Below are 17721 nucleotides of genomic sequence, written 5' to 3'. Positions count from 1 at the left end.
CATGATCTGAAAGTCTCATGGCTATTTTTAAAATCTCTTACTACCATGGGTTTCCAGACGACTGAGCTAGAGTAGATGACATCACAACTTCATGATGATCTTACTGCTGAAGGCAATATTGATGCAATGCTTCATCTTGGGAAGATAACTCTGAAAGACCAGGACACTGAGGTCCTGTCTGATTCATATGGATGCTTAGATTTCCTTTGAAATTTTGATTTTTTTTTCAATTTTTCAAAATTGAGATTCCTTTTCCTTTCCTATTTTGAGGGTGTCAAAGTCGATTGTGGAAACTGAGGCCTTCATCCACTGCTGAACGGTCCTGCTGGGAGACTGCTGCTTTCCCTCCAGAAAGAAACAATAGCGTAATGGTAGGTGAGCAGTAAGGTATCTAGCATGAAAAATCCTGTTAACAGTCTACTTGAGGGTGAGGAATAAACTCCTGGTTGTCACAGAATCAATTTTCTATCAACAGTGGCTTCCCCTTGGTCAGATGTCTGCATGATACAAACTTAACTACTCTTAGTTGTAGAGTGCACTAAGGCTGTAAACAAGCAAACAGTGAAGTCAAGATAAACCCGCCTGGAGGGAGGATGAGGGCAAGGAAGGCTCAATGTAGGGAATATAAAATTCCTAGTTCCAGGAATGGCCAAGCAACATTTCTACAAAAATGAGCAGCTGTCATGAATTTGCAGATACTATTGCAGCTTTTCATCTTTTTTCTTTTATTCCGGAAAGGATGTGAGTGGCAGTATAACAAGCCAACATCCATCCTGAGAGGTCATTCACGTAAATAAAAGTTTGAGGATCCTGTACTAAATTCATCCAGTTATTATTACTATTTTACTCGGTTGGCTTGCTTCCTCACAAGGTGCGCAGGCACTGGTAGCTCCCCAGGCACAGGTGACAGAGTGTTCACTTTTCCCAAACTGATGTTCCTGATCCGGCGTGCCTTGGAGCGAGTCACAAAAAGGAGACAAAGATATCGGGGGTAGCTTCTGAGCTGGGCAAAGGTGGTGCAGGGAATCCCTGGCCTCGGGCGCCTAATGCAGGCGCACATTTGAGGAGAGAACATGTGTAATGAATACATTGCAGCCTCCGGTGGGAGCCCTGCCACTGTGAAATTTGTAGCCAATTAGCAGTGTTGCACAATTCCAGCAGAGTAACACCAGTCTCTATAGACCCGGTATACAGACAGAAATTAGTTTAGACAAATACCTCTTAATCCCTTGTTCTTGGCTGGTCTGGAGTGCCTACTGCTATGTGCTAATAGCTTTGGGAAATCCCAATTCCCAGTGTCAAGCTTAGAAGAATCAGTCTATTATAGGGAGACATTTATTTAGCATTAGCTTTGATCAGTGCTCCTAGGTGAAAGCTTCTTAAATAAATAAACGGGGCAGCTTCCCCGGCTGGGCGATGCGGGCTTTGCACCACACGGCAGGCACAGAGGGGGCCGAGCCGAGCCGGGCTGAGTTGTGCCGAGCCGAGCCGGGCAGGGCTGATTCGGGTAGAGCCAGGCTGAGTCGTGAGGAGCCGGGCCGGGCCGAACCGAGCCCAGCCGAGCCGGGCCGAGCCGGGCCGGGCCAGACCGGGCCGAGCGGCGCGGCGGCGGGATCGCGGCGACGGGATCGCGGCGACGGCGGCGGCTTTTGGGCGATCTCGCGCTGCCCCCCGGCGGCCGGAGGCGGCCGTGCCGCTGCCCCGGGCCTCCGCCCGCGGGGGCCGAGCCGGCGGGGCTGCGCCCCGGCGCCGCGGGCAAAGGGCGTCCCACCGCCGGCACCGCCGCCGCCGCCTGGAGCCCCCCGAACGGAGTGTTAAAAAGCCGCCGCTGCACATGCATCAGTCTCACGAAAAGATTTAACGGTGACATTAATTGGCATCGCTGTGCTCGGCCTTCATGTCAGGTAGTCGCCGGCTTTCCCTGGCGTTAAAGGATCACGCCTGACACCTGGGCCTGCCACGAGGCGCACGGGCGTATTTTTAAGCCGCAGCCTCCCTACGTAGTCTCCGTGCAATTTGCTGAACGATACCGGTGTATAAATAAACTAACCACATAATAAGTGTGAAAATTGCATGGGAAACTCCCTGGACACAATTTACAGACCCTCGTAACAGTATAACATTACTTACATGCTCCAGAAACTTCAGCGACTGGGGGAGGGAAATCGCACTGACACATGCAAAGTAACTTAGGAATCGACCACCATTTTCAGATCACCGAGTGGCATGTGGGGGAATAAAATAATGTGTTACTCCTAAATACTAATTATTTGCATGCACTGGGTCTTGGTCCATAATTGGAATGTGAGCAATCTGTAGATATAAAATGTAGCAATTTCTGTACTTATGTAAGTAGCTGTTATCTAAAAATTACATAGCTTACTATGGCGTTAACTTTATGACTGCTTCCTGGCATTGCTTGGATGCAGAGTACCTGCAGAAAGCACCTGCTGGGTTTCTGAATGCACCAGGTACATCCTAGCATTTCCATGACTTTGGAGGAATGTTAATAGCCTGGCAGTAGCGCAGCAGGCTTCTCGGAGGAGCGGCGGGGAGGGAGGATGAGCGAAGATGGTTACATTAGGGCCACTTTGCGAGTGTCTGAAATAATTTTACGGATGAAATACCCATATATTAAGCAAGGATGTGAAGGTGGAATGGGTGAAAGTTGGTTTTCTAAGTGGCCAGCTTGCAAGTACCCAATTTTTTTTCAGCTGCAAATAGCAAACCTGGTTTAAAGTTCCTTCTTACCTCTGAGACTTTATTCAGGGAGGTGTTTGGATCTGTGTGATGGCCTTCTAACCCATGAATTGGTTATTTGGGGACGCTTCTTTTACCTGCAGTTCTGTTCACCTTTTCAGTGTCCCTAGGAGTTTATCCTCAGGGCTGACATCTGATCTGTTATGCCGTGGGTGCAGCCATGTCGTTAGGAGCTAATAACTGTAAGGGCGAGCCTTTCCTCATGTCACGTCTCAGCTCAGCTCAGAAGCAAGGCTACGAGGGGAACGCAGCTAACAGTGCAGAGCTGGTTTCCCCTCTGCTCCCACACATACAGATTTTTTTCTATTGCTTTTAAGTTTTAAAATGAAGACTGGATGTCTTCGTAGAAGATACATTCTAACCCAAATATAAATTATTAGGATCAATGCAAGAGTTACTGGATGAACTTCTCTGGCCCTTGTTATGCTGTGTGTCGGAACAGATGATACTAAAAATCACTTCTGGCCATAAAAATGTATGAGCAGTAGAAAATTATAAGTTTGAGAAGTATAAAATGCTATGAAATTAATTCTATAACAGAAACATTTTGGCAACATAAACTCCTCTTTAACTTGTGTTCTATTACTTTACATTTTCAGTGAAAGCAATACAGATTTATAGTTGCATTTTTGACATTAAAAAACCAGCAACTGAGAAACTCGGACAAGGAAAAATTAATTCAGGCCAAAACTGAGAGAACAGGCTCCCAATGAAAGGTCTGTCTGCCCATGTTAGTTTGCTAATCAGTTGTCCTCCGGTGGAACAACCTCCTGCAGCCCTTGCTTATACTTGACTCACTCAATTCCTGGAAATTCTCCCATTTCAGATATGATAGGATCGAATAGGTAATTGACTGTTATGATCTTTATAGATGAATGGTATTTGTATTTAACCTTGTTAGACAACTGTCTTGCAGAATTTGGAGTGGGTTTTCAAAAGTGCTCCATGTTGGCTCAACAGTCCTTGGACAAATCCCTGGCTTCAAGGGAAACACTGCGGCTTCTGTGAGACCTTGCATTTATTTGGTATGGGCATGATCAGAAATTTTTGGAGGTTAATAGGACAGGGAGACTAGACAAACATGATTCTTGTGTGACTAGCTAAACTGCTACCTGTATGTTTTAAGTACACTGGAGCAATGTGTTTTCACAAAAGTGAGTAAAAACAGAATTCCTATGATGGGCCACCTTTTTGCAGCCTGCCTTTTCTAAGAGGCATCAGAGAAATGAATGGAAATGAAAGTTGATTTCATGGCAGTTGGTAAATTCCTTTGCTTTTTATAAAGAGAGGGTGCAAAAGCCCCCATCTCTAATCTTCTTGCCAATTTTCAAATGTAATTCCTGAAGAAGGATTTGAAATCCTTGGAAGTGAATCACATCTTGTGGTTTTGCTTTATTTTGAAAGACGGAAATTTTTGAGCTATTTCTATTTTGAATGAGGTTGAGGGAAGAATTCTTGTTTTGCCACATTTCTTCCCATGGAGATTTTCAGAAGCTGGTTCCCTATCCTAACAGACAGCTGGTCCAAGACAGGTTCCTCTCTCAGACACTTTTGGTGAGGAGACCTTCTGGGCTCACTTACTCCTTTATCAGGAAAATAAAAAGGCCTGTTTCCAAAACTCTTTAGCAATAGGAGAGACATGAAGAGAAAAAGATACTTCTTGGATGTGATTCTTCTGAGCAGTTGTCAGCTGAAGACATGAAGAAGTGGATTGTAGTGGATATGAAGAGGTGGATTGTATGTTAGAGAAAAATTTTCTCTACTAGGGAGTCTAGACTCACATGTGGATGTCTGCATTGTACTAACCTGGTGTTGACCAGCAAACACCCTTCATCTCAGTACAACCAGGGGGAGAGTGTCAGAAGATATGGCTATTTTGGGAACTTGCATTCTGAAACAGTTAAATAACAAGAGGGAAACACTCTCCCCCTGCCCCTACCCTTAAAGTTCAGTCCCAGAATTCAGCCTGGTGTATACACTGCAGCCCCGAAGTTGAGGTCAAAGTGGGTACATCTGCACTAGAAAATTGGACAGTACCAAGAGTATTCCTAGCACTGGAGCTTGGTTGTGCTGTTAAATTTATAGCGTGGTCCCTGACACAGTTTTGATCCAGGATGACTAGCATTCTCACAAACAATTTCTGGACACTTTTACTTCAGGTCCAAGTCCCCTTTAGCCATCTATCAGCTGAGAACACTTTCTATCCATTTTTTTCTGAGATCCACATAACTAGGCTGTGTCTAGTGTTTCCTTACAGGTTGCTGTAACAACTACTCTTTCTTTTCTGTCTCACAGACTTTCAAACCTCCTCAGAACCAGAAAAATTCCTCAGCCTTGGAAGCACTCCTTTGTCTGGACTGTGACACACAGTGTCAGGGCGTGGCCATTGATTCAACAGCTCAGCAGACAAAGGACCATCCTGGCTTCTTACACTTGCTTTTAAATGAAAGTTGTCAATTAGGCCCTTCAGTTTTTAAAGAGGTTTAAGCTGATCAAACAGTCTGGCTGGCACCCATTCACTCACATAAAAGGGAAGAAATCAGAAGAAGCAAATATTGAGTATTAAAGCTCCTAGTCTATTAAATCCAAATGGTTGCCAAAATCTGCTGGTTGTCTCTGCATCTCAGAGATGCTGTCTGAACTCTTAATCCCAGAAGCTAAAGTGTATATTCATGCCACCATGGTTTCAGCTGCAGTTGAACACTGCAGTGACTTTTAATCTGGATTCTTTCTTCCCTCTCTTGCTCCTTGACCCTCGATTTGTCAAAATCATTTTCTTTATAGGCTACTCTGATTGTACAGTTCACCTCTTTGAATCTCTCCTCTAATTCCTCTTGTTTTATTTATTTCCCTTTTTATAATTCTTTCCCACAGATCTTCAGCAAAGTGGACATCTTTGTCTTCTTTTCCTATCATTAACCCCTTACTGCTCTGTTGGATCCTGGTCCAGGGTCATGGAGGGCCATAGAAGGATTCTGACTAGGTGGGAATTGAGGTTAGCCCTCTACCCAGCTGCATCTTATTTCCTAAACTTCCATCTCTGTGCCTTTTCCTACATTTTCTTCAGCACACGGAAAACAGTTTCTATCTGAGGGTAAGACATTTTTAGTGTATTGGGTGGGGCTCCCAAGATTTTACAGACCTGTTTAAAGTCCTCAGAGCCTACCTATGATACAAAGGGAAAACTAGAAACATACAAGAAGCATTATTAAAAACTACAAGACTAAATGGAAAACCAGGCAGGGCCAAAATGTTCCAGACAGTCTGGCTTTAGGGCCCCATGTGGACCAGACCTGTGTTTTCTGGTGGTCAAGACTGGAACTGTCTCCTGAAATGAAGGTCAGTTAAGTCCTTTCTCACAGGGCTCTCTAGGCAGCTCCTCTAAGATTGTGAAGGACCATTTCCTAAGTCTACATCCTGTCTGATTTCCAGCTGAGACTTGAACACAGATCTCCTACTATTCAGGGAGTGACCTAACTGGTAAGTTATCTCTTGTGTTTGGCACATGGCTCTCAGTCTGTCCTTCTGCAGACCTTCCACAGCTATGTCATCTAGTTAAAAGGGATAGAAGGATATACCAGCCTGGGTAAGTTCTGTCTTTGAAGCAGAGAAAAACATAGAACAAGTCAGCAACTTGGCAAAAAAAAAAAAAAAAAAAAAAAAGTAATTTTTGATGTGAAAGTGCACTGATTTGTTAACAAGTTTCCTTGGAAGAGCAAGATCTATCTGAGTGTGATTAGTGGTTTGGACACCGACCAGCAGTGGGAGAGTACCTGATGTGTTCCTTTGCTTACCTCAATGTCCTAACCATCTCTCTTTCAATCAGTAATTTTCTTGAATTCTTCTTTATATTCTTCCTTGGCCTAAGAGAGGTTAGCCTATCCAGAATCTGTGAGGGGGGTATCTCTCACATTTTTTTCATTTTCTTTTCAAAAAAGGAAAAAAAATCCAGTGTGAGAAGGAAGTAAATTAACAGCTTTACTTCTTTGGTGTGGAAAACAGGGCATTGTATTAGCTAATCAAAAACCCATCTGTCCCAATAATCTCTCTCATGTGCAGATTTTCATGTAAATTATGTCTTTACACCAGTTCACATTCTAATTCTATAAATAGTATAATGACATTCCTTAGTCTGTCATGAAACCTATGAACTTCTGAGTCCTATTTTCTAACACCCAGGTAGCAGAGATACAAGTTTCCAATTCACAGTCCTCTTGAGTCCTACTTTGGCAATTTCTGAAATGGCCTCTGATTTTGTGTGTGCTCCTAGGAAGAGAGGCTGAGCTGGTGTGGTTCTCTCTTGGGGCTCCACCTTGCCCAGAAGTCTGCTACAAACTAGAGGCTGCCCAAAATGCCACAGGAGAAGGTATGAGGATGTCTAAGTTAATCTGTTCCTGAGGAAAGATTGCTCCCTAGTATTACCAAAAAATAGTTGAAGCCTTGAGGCAGGAAGGTAATTAACTCTTCTCTGAAATTGCTGCCTTTTAAAATATTTTTGAGCATTTACTATTACATGCCTGGATTTTTATATCCACCGAGGTATCTTACCCTCTATTGAGTGCTACTGGATTCACTATGCCATGTGGTCAGGCTTTTCACAAGTTAGTTATATGAAAATGCATCTCCTTTTGTATAAGTTTTGAATCTTATGCTTAAATTTTGTGAAATGTTTCTTTGTTCTTGCATTATGAAAAAGGGGAATAAAAGTACCTCATCCATCTTTTCTATCCTGCTCCTCATTTCCTCCACTTTTGATCATTTTGCCTTGTATTCATTTCATCTCATCTCTTAGGTAAACAGTCCAATTCTGTTTGATTTCTTTTCATTTCTGAGGTTTTCCATGCCCCTAATTATTCTCATCACCCATCTCTGAACTCCTTTTTTATCTGCTATATCCTTTTTTTGACATTTTAGGTGTAAATTGTTGCAGGTGCAATTTAGATCACTTAGATGTCCAAGTCTCTGACTTATGGATGCAATCAGGGACTCAGACATCTAAGTAACTAGATTGCAGACACAAATAATTACATTGCAAAATGTGCCTTTAAGTTTTGTGCCCATGAGAAATGGTTAAAGCTAGACTAAAGACCAAAGCCTTAATCACTAGCAAAATATCCCCATCATCCTTTAAAAGAAAAAAGGAACCCCCACCCCATCTGAACTACATACTATCACAGAAAAAAAAAATCTGCTTAAACTATTCCTTTACAGAATATATCATGAGTATAATAATGGATAAAATAATCAACTAAGACTCAGAAGTGGAACGGTACCTTAATGGTTGAGGAACTTACAGGGAGAGAAGAGTCTGATGTGTATCGAGATTCCATGGTGACTGATCTTTCATCATTTACATGTTTCCATTTTTAAAAAGGACACTAGAGATCATTTGCTTCTCAGCACTGAGGCATTTTATCCATTTATCTACAGCAGGAAGAAACTATGTTCATGTCCATGATCCAACATTTAAAAAACTCTGTCTAAAATAATTGAAAAAATTGGCACAGAACAAGATGTTATCATTCCTTCTCATCATGCATTAAACGTGCTCTTTCTAGTACAAGGAGTCAGCAGATTGCAAAGGTGAGGTCGTGTTGTTTGATGGTGCTGGTGGAAAAGTTGGAGTGAGAACTGATTTTTTTGCAAGAAATAAAAATGTTTTAAGAAGAACTTTATTTCCTGGGTTTTCTGCATTCTCTGAAACAAAGTTTTCATTGTCAGTTGAAAAGATGTAGCTCCTCTTTCAAATACTTGAAGAGAAGTTTTCATGCTTTTCTGTTATTTCTTCTGAAAAGGAAAAAAATAGTTTTTGAAAACCATAGTTTTCTAATATTCAAAATTAACCAACTATTTCATTCAAATATTGGAATTATTTTTGAATTATTTTTGAATTACAACTATGTTAAAAAAGAAAACAGATGATACTTAATAAATAACTTCAGTAAATACATAATATAGGAACTTGGTATGTTCTAGAATTAGACAACATGGTAGGTTTCAATTTTAATTAGTAGACAAAAATAAATTCCAAAATATCCTGGACCTGTAATGTTACCTCTCTCCTACGGACTGTGAGCAGTAGGAGAAGAAAGACAGCAGGGTGATTTTATAATAGATTTTGGGCGGTTTCAGCCAGCTTTCTCCTTCTCTCTTCCCAAAGTCTACTTGAATTTCTGGTGCATTTCTGCATCTGTTCCACTCCTAGGCAGTCTGTCTCCCTTGCTCTGTCAGTCAGCATTTCCAACCAGTTACAGCCTTTGTCCATGTTATGAGGCTGAGGTTGATTATATGCTATTGCCAAAGCTTCTGAAGAAGGTAAGTATTGGCAACACAAAAATACGTCTATTTCCAGTACAAAATAAACATCAAATCTCATCTCTATAGTCCAAGTCATTTCTTTTCATAAGAGAGATTATTTCTTCAAGAGTATTTTTCATTCAGCTGAATGTCATATTATTTACTAACGGGTCCACATTTCAGATAACCTAGAATAATTATTTACCCTTAACCATGTGCTCCTTGTTACTCACATAAGAGGACTTATCCACAGAGGAATCACTTAACTTTAATTAGATGGGTCATACTAAGTCCCTGAAAATGAGCATTCTATCTAGAATTGCTTAAATATTTAATCAGCTCCCAATCAGATATCCTGTGAATAGGCACCCATGATCCTCTCACTAAGGACAATGAGAAAACTCCAAATAATTTTAAGGGGAACAGGAACAAACTCAATGCAAAAGCAAAGGATTTATTAAATTAAAACAAATGAGCTTACAGAAAGGAATAAAAAGTGTGTGGGTATTTTTCTGTGCATTTTAAGAGAATAATATATCTCTGGAATAAAGGATGAGTTAGGCTAACTGGTCTGGCTTTGAGTTTGGTCAGAAGGAGAAGGACTCACACAACAGGACATGAGTCTCACCTGAGGGGCAGAAGTTGATGGCAATGGCCTCTGAGCCTTGCAGCTGGTGCTGGTGCTTGCTTGTGCCTTTCGCCTCACTCTGAGCTCTGGTTGTTTAAGCTGCACTGTATGACTTTCCACTATTGGGGCAATGAAAATTAGAGACTCCTCATTTTCCACAGATGGAGCAGAGCAATGGAGAATCATTAGCATTACAAGACTAGGACCTAGGACTAGGACCAACTAGGAGGCAGAAAACATTGGCTTTAGCAACCATGTCCCAGCTGAGATGGGAGCTCAGCTGTGTGGGTGCTGGTCCTCTGCTCTATTTCAGAGTCAAGACATCTAGCTTGGTCCTGCTGAGGCCCTATTTGATGTTACACTAGGACAGTGGGCTGCAGAAGACTCTTTCTCTGTCCCTTTCTTGCTGTGATGCATGGTTGCCTGTGTCCTGCTGGAAATGTAAAGCCTGCTCTTGTATCTGTGCAGGCTTTCCATGTGTTCACCTCTTTCTTCTTTGTATTACTGTGGCACTGAGGAGCCCAAGTTGTGGTTCAGGGTCACAATCTCTGTGCACAAAGATGATCCTTAGGAGCTTACAACCAAAGTAGCAGGCAAGAGTTGGCAGAGTGGAGAGCACTGATATGAAAAGCCAGTCATGGGGTCTCTTTCTAGACACTGAGAGGCACTGATGTTAACATGCTCAGAGAGATACGTGCACAGGGAAGTTCTCAACTCTTCTGGGACAGGGGTCCTGAAAGCATTATAGACTACTGATTGATAGGTAGATATTTAGTCCTTGAGTGTCCTGGTTGCCAACAGCTGTCCATCTCATCCCTCTTTCCTTCCAAGCATCTCCCTCATTGCTGTAGATGTAATTTTCCTCCAGGAACTCTGACTGTTCTTTATCACACTGGCTGCTCTGAGCTGCCTTGTCCCCTCTGCCCCCAATCAATTATTGTTTAAATCCCAGTAACATTGAGAAACCGTAGCTGTGGTTCTGATTAACTTGGAGAGACCACAGGAAGTGAGGATCTGAGAATATGGGTGACAAGCAATAGTCAAAAACCTGGCAAATAGGTTTTTGACTTTCAGTTGAATGAAGTTACCTGCTGTATCTGCTGCCCTAAGGCTTTAAAGTGCTAATACAATCAGTTCCTCCACTCTCACCTGCATCAATCATGGCAACACCCCTCTTGTTAGAGATTTAGTTTATGCTGATGGCCATGGCAGCATTCAGCTCAACGTTGTTTGGGATCCTGTAGTTGGACCTTACTTTTCTGCTCAATTTTTAATTTATATCTCCTCTGAATTTTCAGCCCTTCAGGCAAATGGGACTGTTCACTTACCAATTGCCTCCCCAGTGGTGAAGCCTGTAGTGATAGTGTGGAAGTTCCTTGCATGTCTGTCCTGCTCTGTGACCTTCTAGGGCATTTGAAAAATCTCCTTCAATTCTTGCTCCCAGGCTGCAGATTCAGCCTCTCTGCAGTACACGTGTTTTGTCCGTAGCTTCCCTCATAGGCCTTATTTTGTAAACCTTGCTGATCCATCTTAGTAGCTGCAGTCCAATTTATTTGGATGTCTTGTCACCTCTTTTGCAGAGATCAGCATCCAGAAGTCACCAGTTCTCTCTCAGAAAACTTATAATTGTTCTAGCTTATGCCTCCTCCCATTTGCTGTAGTAAAACACAAAATTAATGTTAACTAATTAAGCCACATGTTGACTGGATGTAAATGCAAAGACTTTTCCTAATAGCTCCTTTTGAGTTACATCTAGGGCCCCATCTGGAAGGAGACATGCATCTTTTCTACAAACTCAACCAGGTGATCTGGTTTCCTTGTTTGTTATACGTAACTATCTTTCTGATCAAGACTGGCCATTGCAACTTTTAAGAGTACATTACATTTCTTCTGTGTTGTTTCATGGGAATCATCATGTCACTTTTCTTTACTTCAGTGTGCCTTGTAATCACTTTGGGATATCATATGAAGAATGAATGCTAACACCTTCCTCTTGTTAAGCTGTCATTCTAAAACTTTGCTATACCATTGATGTGACAGGAGGAGATAGATTATTAGACTATTGATCTAAAGTCCATTGGATGGTATTATGTCAATTCTGATTGGCAGCTTGTTGATCAAACACAGCCTTTTAAAGAAAACACAACTCTTGGCTTGGTTGTGGCTTCTAATAATGCTCTTTCCTATGTTCAGGACACTTTTATAGTGAACTTTCTAAAGCTAAATCAAAGGGATGTTTGATTCCCTCTCAGTTTTAAATAATTCTAATGAGTGGCAGTGAAACATTTGCAATGTATTTCAGTGTTAATAGATAGGTATTAATGTTTGTTCTAATGAACAATCTCTGAATTTTCTGTGAAACTGTAAAAAACCCCAACAAACCAAACAATGCATCTTAAATTTGAAACACAACTCTATAATTTTTTTGACAAATTCTTTTCGAATTTGATAATTCAATCTTATGACATTAATCTGCACTTCCCTGTTTGCTACAGTACTAGTAGTGTGCCCAGGATGATGAGGTGAATCTGTTTGCTTCGTAGCTATGTCTATGTTCCATGTCTGGAAGAAAGCAAAAGTCACTTCTATCTTCAAGAAGGGCAAGAAGAAGGATTTCGGTTACTAACTACAGGCTTGTCAGCCTCACCTCAGTCTCTGTGTTGGTAATGGAGCAGGTAGTCCTGAAAACCATTTTGAAATGTATGAAGGACAAGAAGATGACTGTGAGTAGTCAGCATGGATTTATGAAGGGGAAATCTTGCTTGACCAACCTGATAGCCTTCCATAATGAAATGACTAGCTCAATGGATGAGGAGAGTAGTAGTAGTAGTAGAGAGGTATGAAATCTAACAGCCTGGGGCCTTTACAAAGTACAGAACCTCTTGAGTCCTCATCTCCACATGTCTCCATGACCTGGGAACATTTTTGGTCCTAGTCCCCCTCTTTCTCCTTCCCCTCCTCTCCCTTCTGTTTAATATTTAGGAGCTCTTCAAGGTCTTTGATTTACCTCTCACTGCTCACATTGAGTTCCCCAAATTGCTTATGACTACAAGGTTTCAGTTCCTAACTTGGCACCTCATGAGGTGCTTTGGCTCTTGCCCATGCTTTTGGTGTGCAAAGACAAGGTAATAACTGGAGATTTCTTACTTATTGCTCTGCACAGGTTTCATGACCATTCAGAAGGCAGTGCAGACTTCATAAATATCTGTCAGGTCATGAAGACTTCACATGCATGTATTGCTGTTCTGAGAAATAATGATATTTAGTAAGTGCCTTTAAAAGACCCATGTACTAAATTTTACTCTTTTTTCTAAAGTTTCAATGATCACTTGAACTTTTGTAGTCACCTTTCCTCAGAAGGTTGGACAGAATGCCTTCAAACATTCATATCATTTCAGTCTGTCTTGTATTCAGTATGTATTCTAATTAAAATTTATGAAGGGCTTTTCATACAACTCTTAACAGTAGAAGGCTGCAATTTACAGTAATATCAGAAAATCCAGCACCTGGATTTTCAGGAGTTCCAGTGTGGGCACGTGAGAGTGCACTGTGGTAGTCAGCCTTTTTTATGAGTAGTGGCTAAGCCTTGAAAGCTTGGTCCTATCCACCCAAGACCTGAGCCTGTGCACTCTGTTGGGGGCAGTATGCTATGCCTTGATTCCTTCCCCTGAGGTAGGAGCTGATCTGCCATAGACTTCCTGTATATCCAGTGACAAGAGGGAGGCAATACTAATGACAACTTAACCTTGCTAACATCTAAAGCACCTTTTAGAGGAGCTTCTTTTCTTCATTGACTGTATGGAGACAAGTGTCCACATGGTTAACCTGGACACCTTGGTCAAGTGGGATGAATATGGACCTTTTTTCTGAGAAACAGCAAAAATCTATATCTCCTATAGTCCCACATATAGAAGTGCTAGGGAAGGCTGTACAACCTACCAGTACCTCTGGGAGGCATTCAAGACTTATTTTATTTGGAAAACTAACTTGAAGTCTAACTCATCTCCCTTTCATATCGTTAATCTTCTAGTTCCTAGGCTAAAGCAGGAGGTCTCCAAATCAGAGAGGAGCTAGCTCATCTCCTGGAATAATTAATGGCTTTACCCAGTAGAGACCCCAGCCATGAAGTAACTTCACCCCTGTGCTTCTTAGTGGGGGAGGCTGTACAAGGGTGGCTCTTTCACAGGAGGCGAGGAAGTGGAGTTAGACACCAGATTTGGCTGAGCAGTGCCAGCACCTCTGCTCCATGGGGTGAGAGTGTACTGGAGTTGCCTTCCTCTCCCTGTCCTCAGGCAGCCTCCTTCGGTGCGGGGCTGGCTGACTAGCTGGTTGTCAACATGCAGCTGAGATAGCTGCCTCCTTTCCAAGGCTGAGGAAGAGGAAGTCAATACCTGTCTGGGACTAGTCTGAGAGGGTGATGGTGCAGTGAGCTACCGAGACGGTGGAGGCAACAGCAGCAATTCATCAGGGTCACCTTAATGAAAGATATGAACAGATGTAATAAGCATGCTGCCCAGACAAGCAGAATCGCACCTGCCACTCATGAGCACTCCAGGGGATATATCTTGCCATGAGCTTGTGTCACTGGCCAGTCTGTGCTTGGAAAGCTACATGTGCTATGCACTGCTCTCCCTTCTCTCTCCTCCTCTTATGCATGTTATATAGTGCTGAGTGCCATGATGGGGATGGGACAAGGATAAGAGGTGGGTGCAGGTAGGAATAGGTCTATTTTTGCCCTCCAAAGTCATCTTGAGTTCTTGTGTCTTCTTGCTGGCCTGTCTATGTAAAGGAGAAGGAAGTGACAAGGTTACCTCACTCCTGTGCTTTAATCAGCCCAAGGCGGCTATGTTGCGCACAGGCCATGTCTGGGGACTCCTGCAACCATTCCAACTCTCCGGGTCTGAAACCTTTGCATCTGGACCTCCTTCATCATAACATGGCTTGTTGCTGCTCTTGAGGCTGGCTGTAATTTTAGAGAATAGCAGATTGCTTGGATCACTGCTTCTTCCCCTTGGCAGGTCTCTTTGCAATGGTTTGGTTTCCTCGGTTTTAGGGGTCTCCAGGGTGGCCAAGAGGCAGGTGCTGCAATCACCTCCCTTCTGTAGGGATCCTCTTCAGCGATTACCCTGGTCTGACTGAGCCTTTTAGGGTTTTAGGTGGCGAAACATTTAAACGGTGGACCCTGTAATCAGGTTTTGGCATGAAGGAGGCCCTGAGCTGACTGAACCTGTTTTAAGCATGCAATTTCTTCTTTTGTTGCTATGAAAAGCAAGTCAGTGACAGAATATGGGTGCTTTGAGATGCAAGCAATCGCACAGTAGAATTTCATATTAGACCTAGCACCTAAATTCAGCCTCAGCCACATGTCAGTCCTTTTTTGGCTCTAGTCCTCTAGGATCTTTACTACATTGGGCTGTTATTGGGATTTTTATACCAGTTCATTTCTTTTTGTTTGGCGGTTTTGTGTTGGAAAAGGTAGGGTTTTGGGTTTTTTTTTCTGAGAGTCATGCAGAGGTCTTGGCATTTTAAGCACTTTAAGGTTGAATTAGTACTACAAAGGAAGGGTTTTGTGTCTGATTTACTTATGATGAACTCATTTCTGCTGCACAGAACCTATTTTGCTTGAAACGTTTTTGTTTAAATAGAGTAATATTTTAATCTTGTGCTTTGGGTCCTTTTAAACCAGGTTCTATTTTGTACTCCTATTATCCCAATAACAGTCCAATTAGGAGTGGTTAAAAATCAAGATATTTATTTTAATTACATGCTTATCTTTTGAGGGTATATTGCAGTAAATAAGGAACATTTGAACAAAAAAAAAATCTAACATTGCAACATGTCTTGTCACATTATACTTACCCTACACCTGATTTCAAATGTAAATTGCACAGCATTTAGCTCTAATGAAAATACTCTAGTGAAGGAAATTGTTAAGATTTTCTGGTGCTCCCCTAGGGGTAATATTAAAACCTCCATTACTAACATCTCACTCTGAGAAGACAAAATGTGCACTGAGAATACAAAAGCTCTGTTGGCATCTAAATGTGTGCCAATTAATTCGCAGTTACAGACCTGCAGATCTGTATGGAGATGTAAAAATAGGACCTGGGAAAGCTATTTAGATCCCTGTATAACAGGGCTCCTTGACCCTGGATTTCTAGCGTTAGTTTAATCATGGCATTCTGCTTTCTATTTATTTATATAGTTGCCTCAATGAACAAATTAATAATTATACAGCACATTGACAAACATGCCGAGTAATATTTGCCAGATTTTAAATTAATTTAATTCAAGGGCCACTTCATTTACAGGATTCATAGGCACATCAAGGAGTAGCTTTTGCTTCATTGCTATTCAGATTGCACTAAGATTTTTCATCATTTTTCTCTCTCCTTTTTATCTCTCTCCCCTCCCTTCCCCAAGGAAGACAATTTAACTTGCTTTTCCAAATAGCTAGTTACTTTCAGGCAGGTGGAAGACAGGTAAATGATAGACAAACAGAAATGTAGATAAATGCATGGGTGACATACATTTAGAGAGATAATCATTTTTATTATGAAAAAAAGGAAAACAATTAGGTAGCACTAACACCTCATCTTTATTTTCCCATTACTTTCAATTTTCAATCTATCTCCTTTTGTTTTTCACCTACAATTTACTTTGAAAATTATTTTAATTTCAAGTCTGTCTTGTGATTCTGTGGAGGAGTGTTTCCCTGTTAAACATCAACTCAGTCACACTGAAGTGCCGTGCTCCTGATTGTTTGTCAGCAGAAACTTGGTATTAGGACCAGCAACTGGCTTGAACTGCAGTTTTGGAATTACACCCACACGTTAGAGAGGTATGTTCTATGGCAGGCAAAGAGGAGGATACAGTGCTTATTAAAAGGAGCTTCAGTCTTCAAAAAACATCACTAGGAAAAACGATATTCCAAAAACAGGGCTACTTTTACTTACTGGGCTTCTATTGCTGTTTCCCATTTCATTATTCTTTTGGAGGAAATAGGACAAACTGGTATAAGAAAAAGAATTTTTATCCTGGGAGGTGGTGGGCTGCTATAGTGGCCACTACATAGCAGCATCCTCTGCTGGAATATAGTGGGTCTGAGAGTTATTTGATAATTCCTCCATATTATTTAGAAAAACTGCAATGCTACAGAGACTGGTACCCCATTATTACACCTTTTCTGCCTCTCAAGATATATGTTTACGCTATTCAATTACAGCTACATCCCCTGAGATGCTGGCACTTGCAGGTGCATGTTCAGTTGTAGAATAAGACCCTTGCAAGCCCCTTTCTTTCCCTTTTGTGATATTGCCTAATCTGTGCCAAAAAAAAATTCCTTCCTCTGCAAAGGTGTGTGTGCCTGTCCAAGGAGCCACTCCACTTGGCCTCTAGAGCAGCATGGCAGAGCCTGACCGACCATGTCCTCCCGCTGTCTCCCTCTGGCCCTCTGCTCCCTGGAGTGGCTGTGCTGCCTTGGAAGTACTCCACCCTGGCTGGGCGTCCAGACCTTTCTTACCGGCTAGACACCTCGCTTGGCTTAACTGCAGGCTGCGTATGAGTTACTGCTGTGGGTTAGCTGAAGCACAGTACTTTGTTAAGCAGAGCTAACTAGATCGGCTGTGTTCACACTCCTAGCATTAGGTAACTAAATCTAGACACAGGCATAGCAGAGCCTTTAGGGAGTGGATCCCCCAAGGCATTAAGTCCAACTAAAATCAATGGGAAGCGAATCCTAAGAGCTTTGGAGGAGGGATGCTGTGCAAATTATATTTAACTTCAAAAGACAGTAGCAACGCAGTGAAACTGAGGACAATGTATGGGGTTCATCTTACCTGATTTTGGGGGTGAGATTCAAGCACATACATCATCTTATCTGTAAGTGAGTGAAGTACCTTGGCTTCTACTATGGATAGTGGAGATCTAGGACCTAACTCAGTTACACAAACATTGCCCTTAAGAGCTGTTCCAGACTTTCTCTCCGGGTTATTCAAGACCTCTGCACGAGGCCAACATTTATGGCAGACACTTAT

The sequence above is a fragment of the Dromaius novaehollandiae genome, chromosome 1 (assembly GCF_036370855.1).
Source record: "Dromaius novaehollandiae isolate bDroNov1 chromosome 1, bDroNov1.hap1, whole genome shotgun sequence".
In the NCBI taxonomy this organism is placed as follows: Eukaryota; Metazoa; Chordata; class Aves; order Casuariiformes; family Dromaiidae; genus Dromaius; species Dromaius novaehollandiae.
The sequence above is the reverse complement of the archived record's forward strand: the minus strand, read 5'-3'. Positions refer to the sequence as shown.